This window comes from Neovison vison, chromosome 5 (assembly GCF_020171115.1).
Source record: "Neovison vison isolate M4711 chromosome 5, ASM_NN_V1, whole genome shotgun sequence".
NCBI lineage: Eukaryota > Metazoa > Chordata > Mammalia > Carnivora > Mustelidae > Neogale > Neogale vison.
Genome location: NC_058095.1, coordinates 25,529,296 through 25,542,636, shown reverse-complemented (window position 1 = coordinate 25,542,636; position 13,341 = coordinate 25,529,296). Strand labels below are relative to the sequence as shown.

The following is a 13,341-nucleotide window of genomic DNA, read 5'->3' as shown; positions in this document are numbered from 1 at the left end:
GGTTAAGCATCTGATTTCAATTCTGGTCATGATCTTGGGGTGCTAGGGTGGAGCCCTGCATCAGGCTCCCCACTCAGCAGGGAGTTTGCTTGTTCCGCTTCACCTTCTTGTGCGTTCTCTGTCTCTGTCTCAAATAAACAAATAAATAAAAGTTAGAAAATGAAACCATCTAAAATAATAAAGACAATGGGGCTGCGTATGGACTGGGATAATTCACAATGAATGTTTGAATACAGTGAAATAAAAAAAATTTTTGTGTGGTAAAAATAAAAAGGTATGTGAACTTAAATAGGTTAAAATGTTAAAAATGATAGGATTGATAGGGTCTCCTGGCTGGCTCAGTCAGTAGAGCATGTGACTGGATCCATGGTGGTGAGTTTGGGCCACACTGGGGGTAGAATTTACTTTAAAAAATAAAAAAAAGAGGCGCCTGGGTGGCTTAGTGGGTTAAAGCCTCTATTTTCAGCTCAGGTCATGATCCCAGGGTCCTGGGATCAAGGCCCACATCAGGCTCTCTGATCAGCAGGGAGCCTGCTTCCCCCTCTCTATCTGCCTGCCTATCTGCCTACTTGTGATCTGTCAAATAAATAAATAAAATCTTTAAAAAAAAAAAAAAAGATGGGACTGACAAAAGATTAATATCTTTAATATTTACTGAATTTTTTATAAGAGGAAATTATTTTTTATACTCTTTGGTATTGGTGTTGAAACTTTTTTCCAAGAAAAATACTCCAGTAGGAAAGCAAGCAGGCATCAGGCATTTGATGAGAAGAGGGTGTTCTCTGTGGAGAAAACAAATGGCCAGTACATAACAAAAAAAATAGTTTGTTTGTTTTTTTCTAAGATTTTATTTATTTTTTTGACAGATAGAGAGGGAACACAAGTAGAGGGAGTGGGAGAAGAAGAAGCAGGCTTCCCGCTGAGCAGGGAGCCCTGAGCAGGACTCAATCCCAGGACTCTGGGATCAAGACCTGAGCTGAAGGCCGATGCTTAACGAATGAGCCATCCAGGCGCCCCCCCAAAATATTTAGCTTTATTAGTATAAAAACAGGTAGTTGTACCTGTTTTTAGGGAGATAACATTGTCTTTTTCCATTAAGTGTTTTGTTGGCTGTGGGGTTTTTGTATATTCTTTTTATCAGTATGAAGAAGTTTATTTTCAATTCCTAGTTTGCTGAGGGTTTTTATCAGGAATAGATGGTAAATTTTGTCAAATGTTTTTTCTGTGTCTATGGATGATCATACAGTTTTTCCTTTTTTATTGGTTAATGTGAGTTATATTCAGTGATTTTTGAATGCTAAACCAATTTGTAGTTTCTGGGGTAAGTTTTATCATCATGCTCTATTTATACTTTTTATATATTGTTGGATTTCATTTGCTGAACTCTCTTGATTTAACCATTTAATTTGATTTGATTGGATTGGAAATTTTTATGTCTGTATTATGAGGGATATCAGGCTGTAATTTTCTTATAATACCCTTGTCTAATTTTGGTGTCATAGTAATCCTGCCTCATACAATGAGTTAGAAAGTATTCCCTCAGTTGGTTGGGCAGCTGCCTTCGGCTCAGGTCATGATCCTGGAGTCCCAGGATCGAGTCCTGCATCAGGATCCCTGCTCAGTGGGGAGTCTGCTTCTCCCTCTGACCCTCCCCCCTCTTAAGCTCTCTCTCTCTCTCAAATAAAAAAATCTTTTTTAAAAAGTGTTCCCTCTTAAATTTTCTAAAATAGTTTATGTAGAATTACTTTTTACTTAAAATGTTTAGTAGAGTTTCCCAATGAAGCTATCTGGGGCTGATATATTTTTTTAGAAACGTTTTCCACTACAAATGCAGGGTTTTTTTTAGCAGATTTATGTAGGGTTATCCAGATAATCTGTTTCTTTTTGAGTGAGTTGTAGTAGATTGTGTTTTAAGGAATTCAACCATGTCACATAAGTTGTTGGATTTATTGGCCTGCATAAATGTAAACAGGCTAAGGGTGCTTGGCTGGCTCAGTTGGTAGAATATGTGACTCTTGATCTCAGGGTTGTAAAATCAAGTCCTATATTGGGCAAAGAGATTACTTAAAAATAAAATTTTTTTAAGATTGTATTAATTTATTTGACAGAGAGAGGGATGACAAGTAGGCAGAGAGGCAGGCGGGGTGGGGGAGGAAGCAGTCTCCCTGCTGAGCAGAGAGTCCGACACGGTGCTTGATCCCAGGACCCTGAGATCATGACCTGAGCCAAAGGCAGAGGCTTAACCCCCTGAGCCACAAGGTGCCCCTTAAAAATAAAATTAAAAAAAAATAAATAAAAGTAAATCGTCTGAAAAACTCCAATTAAGTGGCAGAAATTATCATATTGGATAATGTGAATAAAGTAGTCCATTATTAGCCTTTTAGTGTCTGTAGAATCTGTGATGATGTCACTTCTCTCATACCTGATGTTGATAATTTGTGTTCCTTTTTTTTTTTTCTTTAGCAGTCTAGCTAAATGATTTATCAGTCTTATGGATCTTTTCACAGAACCAGCTTTTGGTTTCATTGGGGATTTTTTCCCTCTCTTTTTATATTATCTACACTGTTGATTTTTTTATGCCTTGATCTGTAATGTTTACTTACCTCTCTTTACCTTGCATTTTACTGTGTTCTTTCTTTTCATTGCTATATGTGAATGCTGGGCTCATTGATTTGAGACCTTTCTTCTTTTCTAAAATTAAGAGTTGTTTAGTGTTAAAAATTTACCCCTAAGCACTGCTTTAACAGCTTCAAGCAAGTTCTGGTGTTACAGGTTTTATTCTGTTCAAATACTTTCTAATTTCCCTTTTAATTTCTTCTTTAACATTATATTACTTTTATGTATATTTGGTTTCAAGTATTTAAAGATTTTTCCAGAGATCTTTCTATTATTGATATATAATTTAGTTCGACTATGGGTAGGTACCATATGTTATGTGACCTGAATTCTGTTATTTTATTGTCCCAAGTTGTGATCTCTTGTGGTAAATTTTGTATGTACTTGAGAAGAATTTGTTTCTGTTGTTGGACACAGTGTCCTATAAAATAAATAAATGTCAGTTAAGTTAAGTCAAGTTGGTTGATTGTAGTTGTTCAAGTACTGATTTTCTTTTTTTTTTTTTTTTAAAGATTGTTATTTATTTATTTGACAGACAGAGATTACAAGTAGGCAGAGGAGATAGGCAGAGAGAGAGGAGGAAGCAGGCTCCCTGCCAAGCAGAGAGCCTGATGTGGGGCTCGATCCCAGGACCCTGGGACCATGACCTGAGCCGAAGGCAGAGGCCTTAACCCACTGAACCACCCAGGCACCCCTCAAGTACTGATTTTCTATTGACTTGTTCTATCAGTTATTGAAAGGGATTTGGAATCTCTGACTATAACTGTGGATTTCTCTATTTTTTTCCTTGAGGTTGTATTAGGTTTTGCTTCATGTATTCTGAAACTCTGTTAGTAAGTGCATTAAACATTTAGGATTATTATGTTTTTTTATGATCTGACTTCTTTATCATTATGAAATGACGTTATCATTAACAAAATTCTGTGCTTTGAAATCTTTGTCTGCTATTAATATAACCACTTTGTTTTTGATAATAAAAATCCTAGAGAATCAGGTTTGAAAAAGTATATACATATAACTTTTTTCTTTTAATTAGTTTAATTAATTTTTTAATTAATTTCTTTTAGTTAGTTTAGCTTGGTATATCTCATTTCATCCTTTAACTGTTCACCTATATTAACTGTATTTCTTATAAGCAGAGTATAAGTGGGTTTTGCTCTTTTATCCAGTTTGATAATGTGGGTTTTGCTCTTTTATCCAGTTTGATAATTTCTACATTTTAACTGGGTATTTAGACCATTTATATTTAATATAGTTATTGGTATGGTTAGTTTAAGTCTGACATCTTGCTATTTGTTTTTTATTTATCCCCCTTTTCTGCCTTCTTTTGGGTTGAATATTTTTTGTGATTGCTTTATTTCCTTTGTGGACTTATTTACTGTTATCTGTATTTTGCTATTTTTAGTGGTTTGTTTAAGGCTTATAATATGCACTTTAACTTATCAGGGTCTGTCTTTGAGTGATGCTATACCACTTCACATACAGTGTAAGAATCTTACTTTTTTCTCTTCCCTCCCAGGTATTGTGCTATGCTTGTCACACATCTTACCTATGTTTTAAGCCTCTTGGTACATTGTTATTGTTTTAGTTTAATTAGTTATCTTTTAAAGAGATTCACTTAATAATATCTTATATATTTACTTATGTAGTTGCCATTTCTGTTGTATGGATTGATATCTTCCACTGTTATTTAGCCTTTCTTGTAGTGGAGATCTGCAAGTAATGAATTCTTTCAGCTTTTGTAGGTCTGAAAAATATTTCACCTTTGACTCTGAAAGACATTTTTGCTAGGCATAGAATTCCAGGTAGATTCATCTTCCCTCCCTCCCTCCCTTTCTTTCTTTCTTTCTTTCTTAGATTGGTTTATTTATTTTTAGAGGGATGGGGACAGAGGGAGAGAGAGTCCTGAAGCAGATTCCCTGCTGACTGCAGAGCCCAATGAGGGTCTCAGTCCCAGGACCCTGAGATTATGACCTGAGTCAATCAAAAAGCAGCACTTAACTGGCTGCTTAACCAACTGAGTCACCCAAGTGCCCCTAGATTTTTCTTTCTGTGTATTTTGAAGATGTCCTCTTGCTTTCATGTTACCCCATGAGAAGTCTGTGATCATCTCTATCTTTGTCTCTGTTCTTAACATGACTTTTTCGCTGACCATTTTACAATTTTCTGTCATTAGTTTTGAGCAGTTTGATTGTGATATACCTTGGTGTCATTTTCTTTGTGTCTTTTGTCTTGATGTTCATGGAACTTCTTGGATCTCTACATGTATAATTTTCATCAAATTTGGAAGATTTTTGGCCATTATTTCTTAAATGTCTTTCCCATCCTTTGAGTCTCCAATTTTTTATATATATGCTGCTTGAAGTTCGCTTATAGTTCATGGGTGCTGGGTTTTTGTTTGCTTGTTTTGTTTTTTTCTTCTTTTTCATTTTGCATAGTTTTATTGCTGGGCATTCAGATTCACTGATCCCTTTACTAATCTTGTTTCATCTGCTATTAATCCTGTGTGGTATGTTCTTTTTCCTCAGTCATTGTAATTTTCAGTTAATTTTTAAAAATTTTTAATCCAGTATAGTTCACCTACAGTGTTTTATTAGTTTCAGGTGTATAGTATAGTGATTCAGCAATTCTGTACATTTTTCAGTGCTTATCATGATAAGTGTACTCTTAGTCCCCATTACCTATTTCCCCCAGCCACCCACCCACCTTCCCTTGTGGTAACCGTCAGTTTGTTCTCCATAGTTAAGAGTCTGTTTTTTGGTTTGTCCCTTTTTTTCTTTATTCATGTGTTTTGTTTCCTAAATTCCCCATATGAGTGACATCCTATGATATGATACTTGCCTTTCTCTGACTAATTTCACTTAGCATTAGATTTTCTAACTCAATCCATGTTGTTGCAGATGGCAAGATTTTTGTGTGTAGCTAAATAATGCCACATTTTCTTTCTTTTTTTTTTTTTTAAGATTTTTATTTATTTATTTGAGAGAGAGAAACAAAGAGCGCAAGCAGAGGGAGAAGGAGAGGGAGAAGCAGACTCCCTGCTGAGCTGGGAGCCTGACGTGGGTCTCGATCCCAGGACCTGGAGATCATGACCTAAGCCAGAGGCAGATGTTTAGCCATCTAAGCCACCCAGGTGCCCCAGTGCCACATTTTCTTTATCCATTCCTCTATCAGTGGAGACTTGGATTGCTTCCATAATTTGACTTTTGTAAATAATGCTACACTAAGCATCGGCATGCCTACATCTTTTCAAATTAGTATTTTCTTGGAGTAAATATCCAGTAGTGGAATTACTGGATCATATGGTATCTCTATTCTTTCTTTTTTCTTTTTCTATGTGTGAACATTTGTATTAATGAAGACTTTAATCTGATATAGTCTGCCCCCAATCAGACTGTTGATTATTTCTACTTGTAATTAGTTAAATCAAAGAAAAAAAATTTAAATTAACTTCAAAAAATTTTAAATTAACTTCAAGTATATACCATCAAAAATAAATACTCACTTAATGTGGTCTTATCTGTTTTATGATATCAAAAGGTTTTCTCTTTCCCAAATAAAGATTCTAAGATAAATTCAAGAATCCTTTGAATGAGAAAAGATGACACTTTCTAAAACAGTGAGTTTACAAAACAATGCAGGGGATCACTAGGCACATTTACTGTAAGAGAAAAGTATATCTAGTGAAAAGGAAATTTAAAACAGGACCTTAAACTTTTATGAAAAATTTTAACAAAACCTTTCATTCATTTACTTTTAGCTGTTCCATAAATACTAGAAGATAAATTGAACATTTTTGTATTGAAACTTAGAAAAATGTCTTTTTCCATAACGTAAATATCCATCTTTCCCTTTGGCTCCTTCTGATCCTTCTTCACTGTGCTGTTCTTCCAGATTTTTGGTTACACAGGTAGTTTCCAAGCTGACTGGGTTTTCCAGATAACTTCCTGCACGGGGTTTTCCAGTCACTGGACCTATGATTTATCCAACTTTGAAAATGACTTTGGCCCATTCATGTTTCATATGCTTTATTCATGAGACAGGTAGAGCTTTGAGAAGCACAGCATCCCCAACTATGCACAGCTGAAGAGCATCATGAACAAAGTAGAATTTTCACCTATTAAAATAATTATTAATTTAATAATTAATAAAATAATAATCAACAATAATTTATATTAATAATAATTAATTAAAATAATTAATAAATAGAGATCCAGAATAAGCCTGGTCACTCTCACTTTAGCTGTTTTTTTGCATTGCCCTTCCAGTCACCTTCCACATGATCCATTTGGCAAGGGCAGACCAATGAACTACTGACATTATGTGGCTTTGGTCACCTAGCTCTCCTTTCCCTGTGTATGTCCTGGTGGTTCATTTTTTGAGGAACCTCCATGCTGTTGTCCAGAGTGGCTACACCAGTTGCCTTCCCACCAACAGTGCACAAGGGTTCCTTTTTCTCTATATTCTCGCTGATACTTGTTGTTTCTTGTGTTTTTTATTTTAGCCATTCTGACTGGTGTGAAGTCGTATCTCATTATAGTTATGATTTGCATTTCCTGAATGATGAGTGATGTTGAATATCCTTTCATGTGTTTCTGCTCTCTGTATCTCTTCTTTGAAAAAATGTCTGTTCATGTCTTCTGACCATTTTAAATTGGATTATTTGTTTTTTGTTATTAATTTTTTTTAACTGAATCTGAAGAGATGATGGTAATCAATGAATATTTGGAAAAGAATTTTTTTTTAAAGATTTTATTTATTTGACAGAGAGAGATCACAAGTAGGCAGAGAGGCAGGCAGAGAGAGAGGAGGAAGCAGGCTCCCTGCTGAGCAGAGAGCCCGATGCGGGACTCGATCCTAGGACCCTGAGATCATGACCTGAGCCGAAGGCAGTGGCTTAACCCACTGAGCCACCCAGGCGCCCCTGGAAAAGAATTTCTGACACGGGTGGCTGGATGGCTCAGTCATTAAGTGTCTGCCTTTGGCTCAGGTTATGATCCCGGGGTCCTGGGATCGAGCCCTGCATTGGGCTCCCTGCTCAGTGGGGAGCCTGCTTCTCCCTCTTCACTCCGTTCGCTTGTGTTCTCACGGTCTCTTTCTCTATCAAATTAAATATATAAAATCTTAAAAAAAAAAAACAAAAACAAGAACAAAAACAGGGGCTCCCAGGTGGCTCAGTGGGTTAAAGCCTCTGCCTTTGGCTCGGGTCATGATCCCAGGGTCCTGGGATCGAGCCCCCACGTCGGGCTCTCTGCTCCGCCTGCTTCCTCCCCCCTCTCTCTCTGCCTGCCTCTCTGCCTATTTGTGGTTTCTCTCTCTCTGTGTCAAATAAATAAAATCTTTAAAAACAAACAAACAAAAAAACAAACAATTACAGGGTGTTCTGTTGTGTGACTGGTCCATAATTTAACTAGCCTCAGGTTGATGACCCTTGGGTGGTTTGCTGTAACAATCAAAACAGTACTGTAGGGAATAGCTTTATATATGTGCAGGTGTGTGGGCTGAGGTGGTTTGACTGCCAGAAGTAAGGTTGTTGGATCAACGGATAGATGCAACAGTGGTAGGTGGATATGGTTGGATTCCCCTCTGTAGCATGGTGACATTCTGCACTCCCACCCGAGTGCCTGAAAATACTGGTTTCTTCACAGCTGTGCCAACAAGAGTATGTTATTAATCTTTGGAATTTTTACCAATCTCATAGGTGAAAACTGGGATCTCAGTGTAGTGTTTCATTTGTCTTATGAGCAATGTTTTAAGTTGTTTGAGAGTTTTTTATTCTCTGTGAACTGTTGTATTCTCCATTTTTATTTTGAGTTGTCTTTTTCGTCTTCATCTTTGAGAGTTCTCTAAAGAGTAGGGACATTAGTAGTCCTTTGTCTCTGAGTTGTGAAGGCTTTTTTACGTTGCTTATGGTGGCCTCTTGCTATGCAGCAGTTTTTTTGTTGCTGTTTTTTTGAAGTTGGATTTTCCAATCTTTTTTTTTTTTTCTTTAATGATTTTGGAGTTTTGAGCCATTATTAGGAAGGTCTTCCTTACTCTAAAGTTGTCAGGGCATTCACCCATGTTTTATTCTAGTACTTACATGATTTCACTTTTATATTTAAATCTCCTGTGTCACTTCTATCTTATAATTGGTTTCTCAGTTTGTGGTGTTTTGCACTTCACTTGTCACATCATTTGGAATTTGTGGGTTTTCTCTGCCCCCTCAATTCACTGAACATGTCAGCTCTATGTGGGACATTTGTGTCTAGAGTGGATATTCATTCTTAATGCTCTATATGATTTTTAGAAGTGGGAAAACTTGGTCATCATTCTTCCTACAGAAATGGAACCTTTTGGATTTTAATGTTTACGTACACAAAACATAGTAATTTGATGCTTAAATTGGAGAGGGAAAGCTGGACCTATTTAGGTAAAATTCTAAAATCTTAAGTTAGAACATTACATTTGTTTTGCCATAATAAATTTTTATACAGGGGGCACATGGTTATCTTCTCAGCCTTCAGGACAAAGCAATGGTTAACATCTCTGAAATCTTTGGATGCAGTAGGGTTGAGAGAGAGATGATTGTGCTCAACTTTATCACCTTTGGCCGGATTTCTGATGTTTTTTATGTTGTATTTGAGTGGTTGCTTTGGACATTTTGTGTTTCAGGTGCAAAAGTATTTGAGATAAAGTTGGAGTTGAAAGGGTTGAAAGGTAATTATCGCTTGGGGTCAGAACCATAGAACCAGGGGAAAAAACTCCTTTGTCTCCATACTCCATTCCACTCACTCTGCCCTTTCTTCAGGGTCTGTTAAAGTGCAGAGGGATGAGAGAAGATTTTACTGTTCAGGATTATTTGCTATTGAATTTCATTGTAACCAGATCAATAACACTTTGTTACTTGGAAATAGCTTTGTTACAGTGGCTATTACCTTACGGTGTATTTCACAGAAATGGTTTCTAATTGTCTATTGTGAAGGCAAAGAAACTGTTATTAGTGAGGAGAGAAGTAAAGTTAGATTTGTATCCTCCCAGCACTTAACCCAGAACCTGTGACATATCAGGTGAGTGGTAAAATTGGCTAAACCCAGCCCCGGAAATAGGCAGAGGAATTCCAAAATGTGCACTGAAATTATTTGGCAGAGTACCACGTTAAATGCAGATACTTACAGAATTTTCCAAATGTGAGAAATAAAACTTCAAAACACACTTCATGTTTCATATGATATTGGACTAGATGATTTTAAACTTCTGTATCTACCACTATATGTTTTTGTCATTATGCATATCATTGCATATCTGTGTCTATACTATTTCCAACAATATTTTACTTAGAAGTTAATTTCTCGGGGCGCCTGGGTGGCTCAGTGGGTTAAAGCCTCTGCCTTCGGCTCAGGTCATGATCCCAGGGTCCTGGGATCGAGCCCCGCATCAGGCTCTCTGCTCATCAGGGAGCCTGCTTTCCCCCTTTCTCTCTACCTGCCTCTCTGCCTACTTGTAATCTCTGTCAAATACATAAATAAAATCTTTTTAAAAAAAAAATAAAAAAAAGAAGTTAATTTCTCAAGCAATATTTAGTTTAAAGTATTTTTCATTATTGAAAGGTGTTAGTTGGAATTTTTTTTCAGCCTGATTTTGATCCCTTTCTGCCAAGGGGGATTTTTTTTTTTTAATTTTATCAAATGATTTTTAACCCCAAAGGGGATTTTTAATTATTGAGCTTTTATTTATTTATTTATTTATTTATTTATTTTAGTTGTTGTTAAGAAAGTACTTGCTTGTAAGAAATTAAGTTTTTGTTACTCTGTATACATATCTGTTAGCTAATTTTTCTCAGCTGGTGGCTCACTTACCATGTTTTATATATATGTGTGCGTGTGTGTGTGTAATTTTTTTAAAGATTTTATTTATTTGAGAGAGAGTGCACACGAGCAGGAGAGCACAAACAGCAGCAGAGGGAGAGGGAGAAGCAGACTTCCCACTGAGCAAGGAGCTTAATGTGGGGCTTGATCTCAGGACACTGAGATCATAACCCAAGCCAATGGCACCCAGCTTAACCAACTAAGCCACCCAGGAGCCCATATATATATATATATATATATATATATATTTTTAATTAAAAAATTTTTTTAAATTTTTTAGAAGATGTTATTTATTTGACAGCGAGATGAAGATAGTGTGAGCACAAGCAGGGAGAGTGGCAGGCAGAGGGAGAAAGCAGGCTCCCCAGTGAGCAGGTGAGCAGGGAGCCCGATTTGGGACTCGATTCCAGGACCCTGGGATCATTACCCAAGCTGAAGGCGGATGCTTAACCAACTGAGCCACCCAGGTGTCCCTATATTTTGAAATTTCTTTGAAGTGATCTCTACACCCCAAAATGGGGATTGAGCTCACAACTCTGAGATCAAGAGTGGCATGCTCCGCTGACTGAGCCAGCCTCACTTAACCATTATACTGATAGTAGAAATGATAAGTGCGACTGCAAATAACTTGAGAAGCCAGAGTATGCTTTTTTTCCCCCAAAGAATATTTATTTATTTGTTTGAAAAAGCACAAAAGCAGAAGGAGTAGGGAAGCAGATGCCGCACTGAGTGGGGAGCCTGATGCAGAGCTCCATCTCACCAACCTGAGATCATGACCCTAGCTGAAATAGTCATACACTCAACTGACTGAGCTACCCACGTGCCCCTAGAGTCTGCTTTTAAATGTCCTATTTCCCCCTGGTTCAGAGACATAGAGCAAAAGAGTCTTAAAATTATCACCTTGATTCATTTTACTTGAAATGGTTTCATTTGCAGTTGGCACAAAACAGATTAGCATTAGTTGATTCTCTGCATTGCTGCTTTGGGGTATAATTTTAGATTTTAGAAAGATTTTCATTTCGCTGTAGACTAATTTCCGGTTTTGTGATCAGCAGCTGTGTTGCAGTGCATTAAATTGAAAGGCAATTGTTGCTATTTAGAATGCACTAGGACTTCCGTTGTCCATTTGGTTTCAGTGCTATCTCTTACCTCCTGTGTCAGCTTTGCAGGTGTGGTCCAATAGCAGGAGTTAAGGATTGCTCTAATAAATGAATGACTTAGTAACTTTTCCTGACTGCTGTGTATCATAGTTACTAGTTATGTTCTGTGTAACTAGAGTTTTGTCTGCCAGAATTAGTTGCTTACAGTTAAAAATTAACTAGATGGTGGTGAACTGGATGGATCTAGTTAGACAACCTGGTTAAGACTAGGTTCTGGGGGCGGTGCCTGGGTGGCTCAGTCATTAAGCATCTGCCTTCAGCTCAGGTCATGATCCCAGGGTTCTGGGATCAAGCCCCGCATCAGGCTCCCTGCTCGGCAGGAAGGCTGCTCCCTCTCCCACTTCCCCTGCTTGTGTTCCCTCTCTCACTGTGTCTCTGTCAAATGAATAAATAAAATCTTAAATTAAAAAAAAAAAAAAGACTAGGTTTGGGGGACACCTAGGTGGCTCAGTGGGTTAAGCCCTGCCTTTGGCTCAGGTCATGATCTCAGGGTCCTGGGATCGAGCCCCAATCGGGCTCTCTGCTCGGCGGGGAGCCTGCTTCCCCTTGTCTCTCTTTGCCTGCCTCTCTGCCTACTTGTGATCTCTGTCTGTCAAATAAATAAATATTAAACACACACAAAAAAGAAACCCAGTTTAAAAAATAAAAAAGACTAGGTTCTGCCTCCTCCTAGCTGTGTATGACTTTGGGCAAGTTACTTGACCTCTTTAACCCAGTTTTCTCATCTGTGAAATGAACATAACACCATCTTTGTCATAGGCCTAAAGATTAAATGGGATAATCCATTAACCTCGTACCTGGTGCATAGTAAGTACTCAAAGATTGGTAGCTGTTATTAATATATCTGTTATAAGGCCTAATTGATTTCTTGTTAAATATGCTATATCCTTCATCAAGTCTGAGAATACAATGATTGTAATAGACTGTGCTATGTATTAGACTGTATTATGTACTGCTAAGAAATTATAACACGTAGATCACCTGTTGGATTTTTTTGGGGACATGCATGTTGGCTTTGGGATTGATCACCTGTGGATGTGATTCCAGATGAATCCCTTGCTGGCCACCCTTTACTCTCCTCTGCTTCTCAACCTGTCAGCAAGTTCAAATCAGCCATTCTTTTTAGCTACCGTGAAATTATTTTCTACCTGCTTCCTTACTAATCTACCTTAGTATAAAAAATATACATACTGTCAATTTTTTATTAAAAGAAATAAGCGTTAGGGCACCTGGGTGCTCAATCAGTTAAGCGGCTGCCTTTGGCTAAGGTCATGATCCCAGGATTCTGGGATCGAGCCCCACCTCAGGCTCCCCACTCAGCGCAGAGCCTGCTTCTCCCTCTCCCTCCCGCTCCTGCTCTCTCTGTCTCTGTCTCTGTCTCTCTCTCTCTCAAATAAATCTTTTAAAAAAGAAAGAAATACACTTTAAGGATCCCTGGCTGGCTGAGTTGATAGAACATACAGCTCTTGATCTTGGGGTCCTGAGTTTGAGCCCCAAGTTGGGTCTAGAGCTTACTTTAAAAAAAGAAAAAGAAAGAAAGAAATGAGCTTTGTTGTGCTAGCAGAACTGCTCCAGCTTCTTGTGCACCATAGTTCTGTGTGGCTCAGAGTTAGTACCTGTGAACAGACGTACAAGACATTTATTACACTTTTTATCAAAGGGAGTTATCGTTGTACTGCTTTTGTGTAAAGCTTTTCATCACTCTTGCCCCAACTTTT

General features: G+C 37.6%; 1 protein-coding gene and 1 pseudogene across 1 annotated transcript in view; one reads left to right on the top strand and one right to left on the bottom strand.

Annotated features, from left to right (window-relative positions):
- Nucleotides 1-13,341, top strand: part of RPA1 (replication protein A1) — a 75,179-nt gene that overhangs the window by 33,833 nt on the left and 28,005 nt on the right. The gene's annotated exons all lie outside the window — the stretch shown is intronic.
- On the bottom strand, nt 6,391-6,936 carry LOC122907273 (annotated as a pseudogene).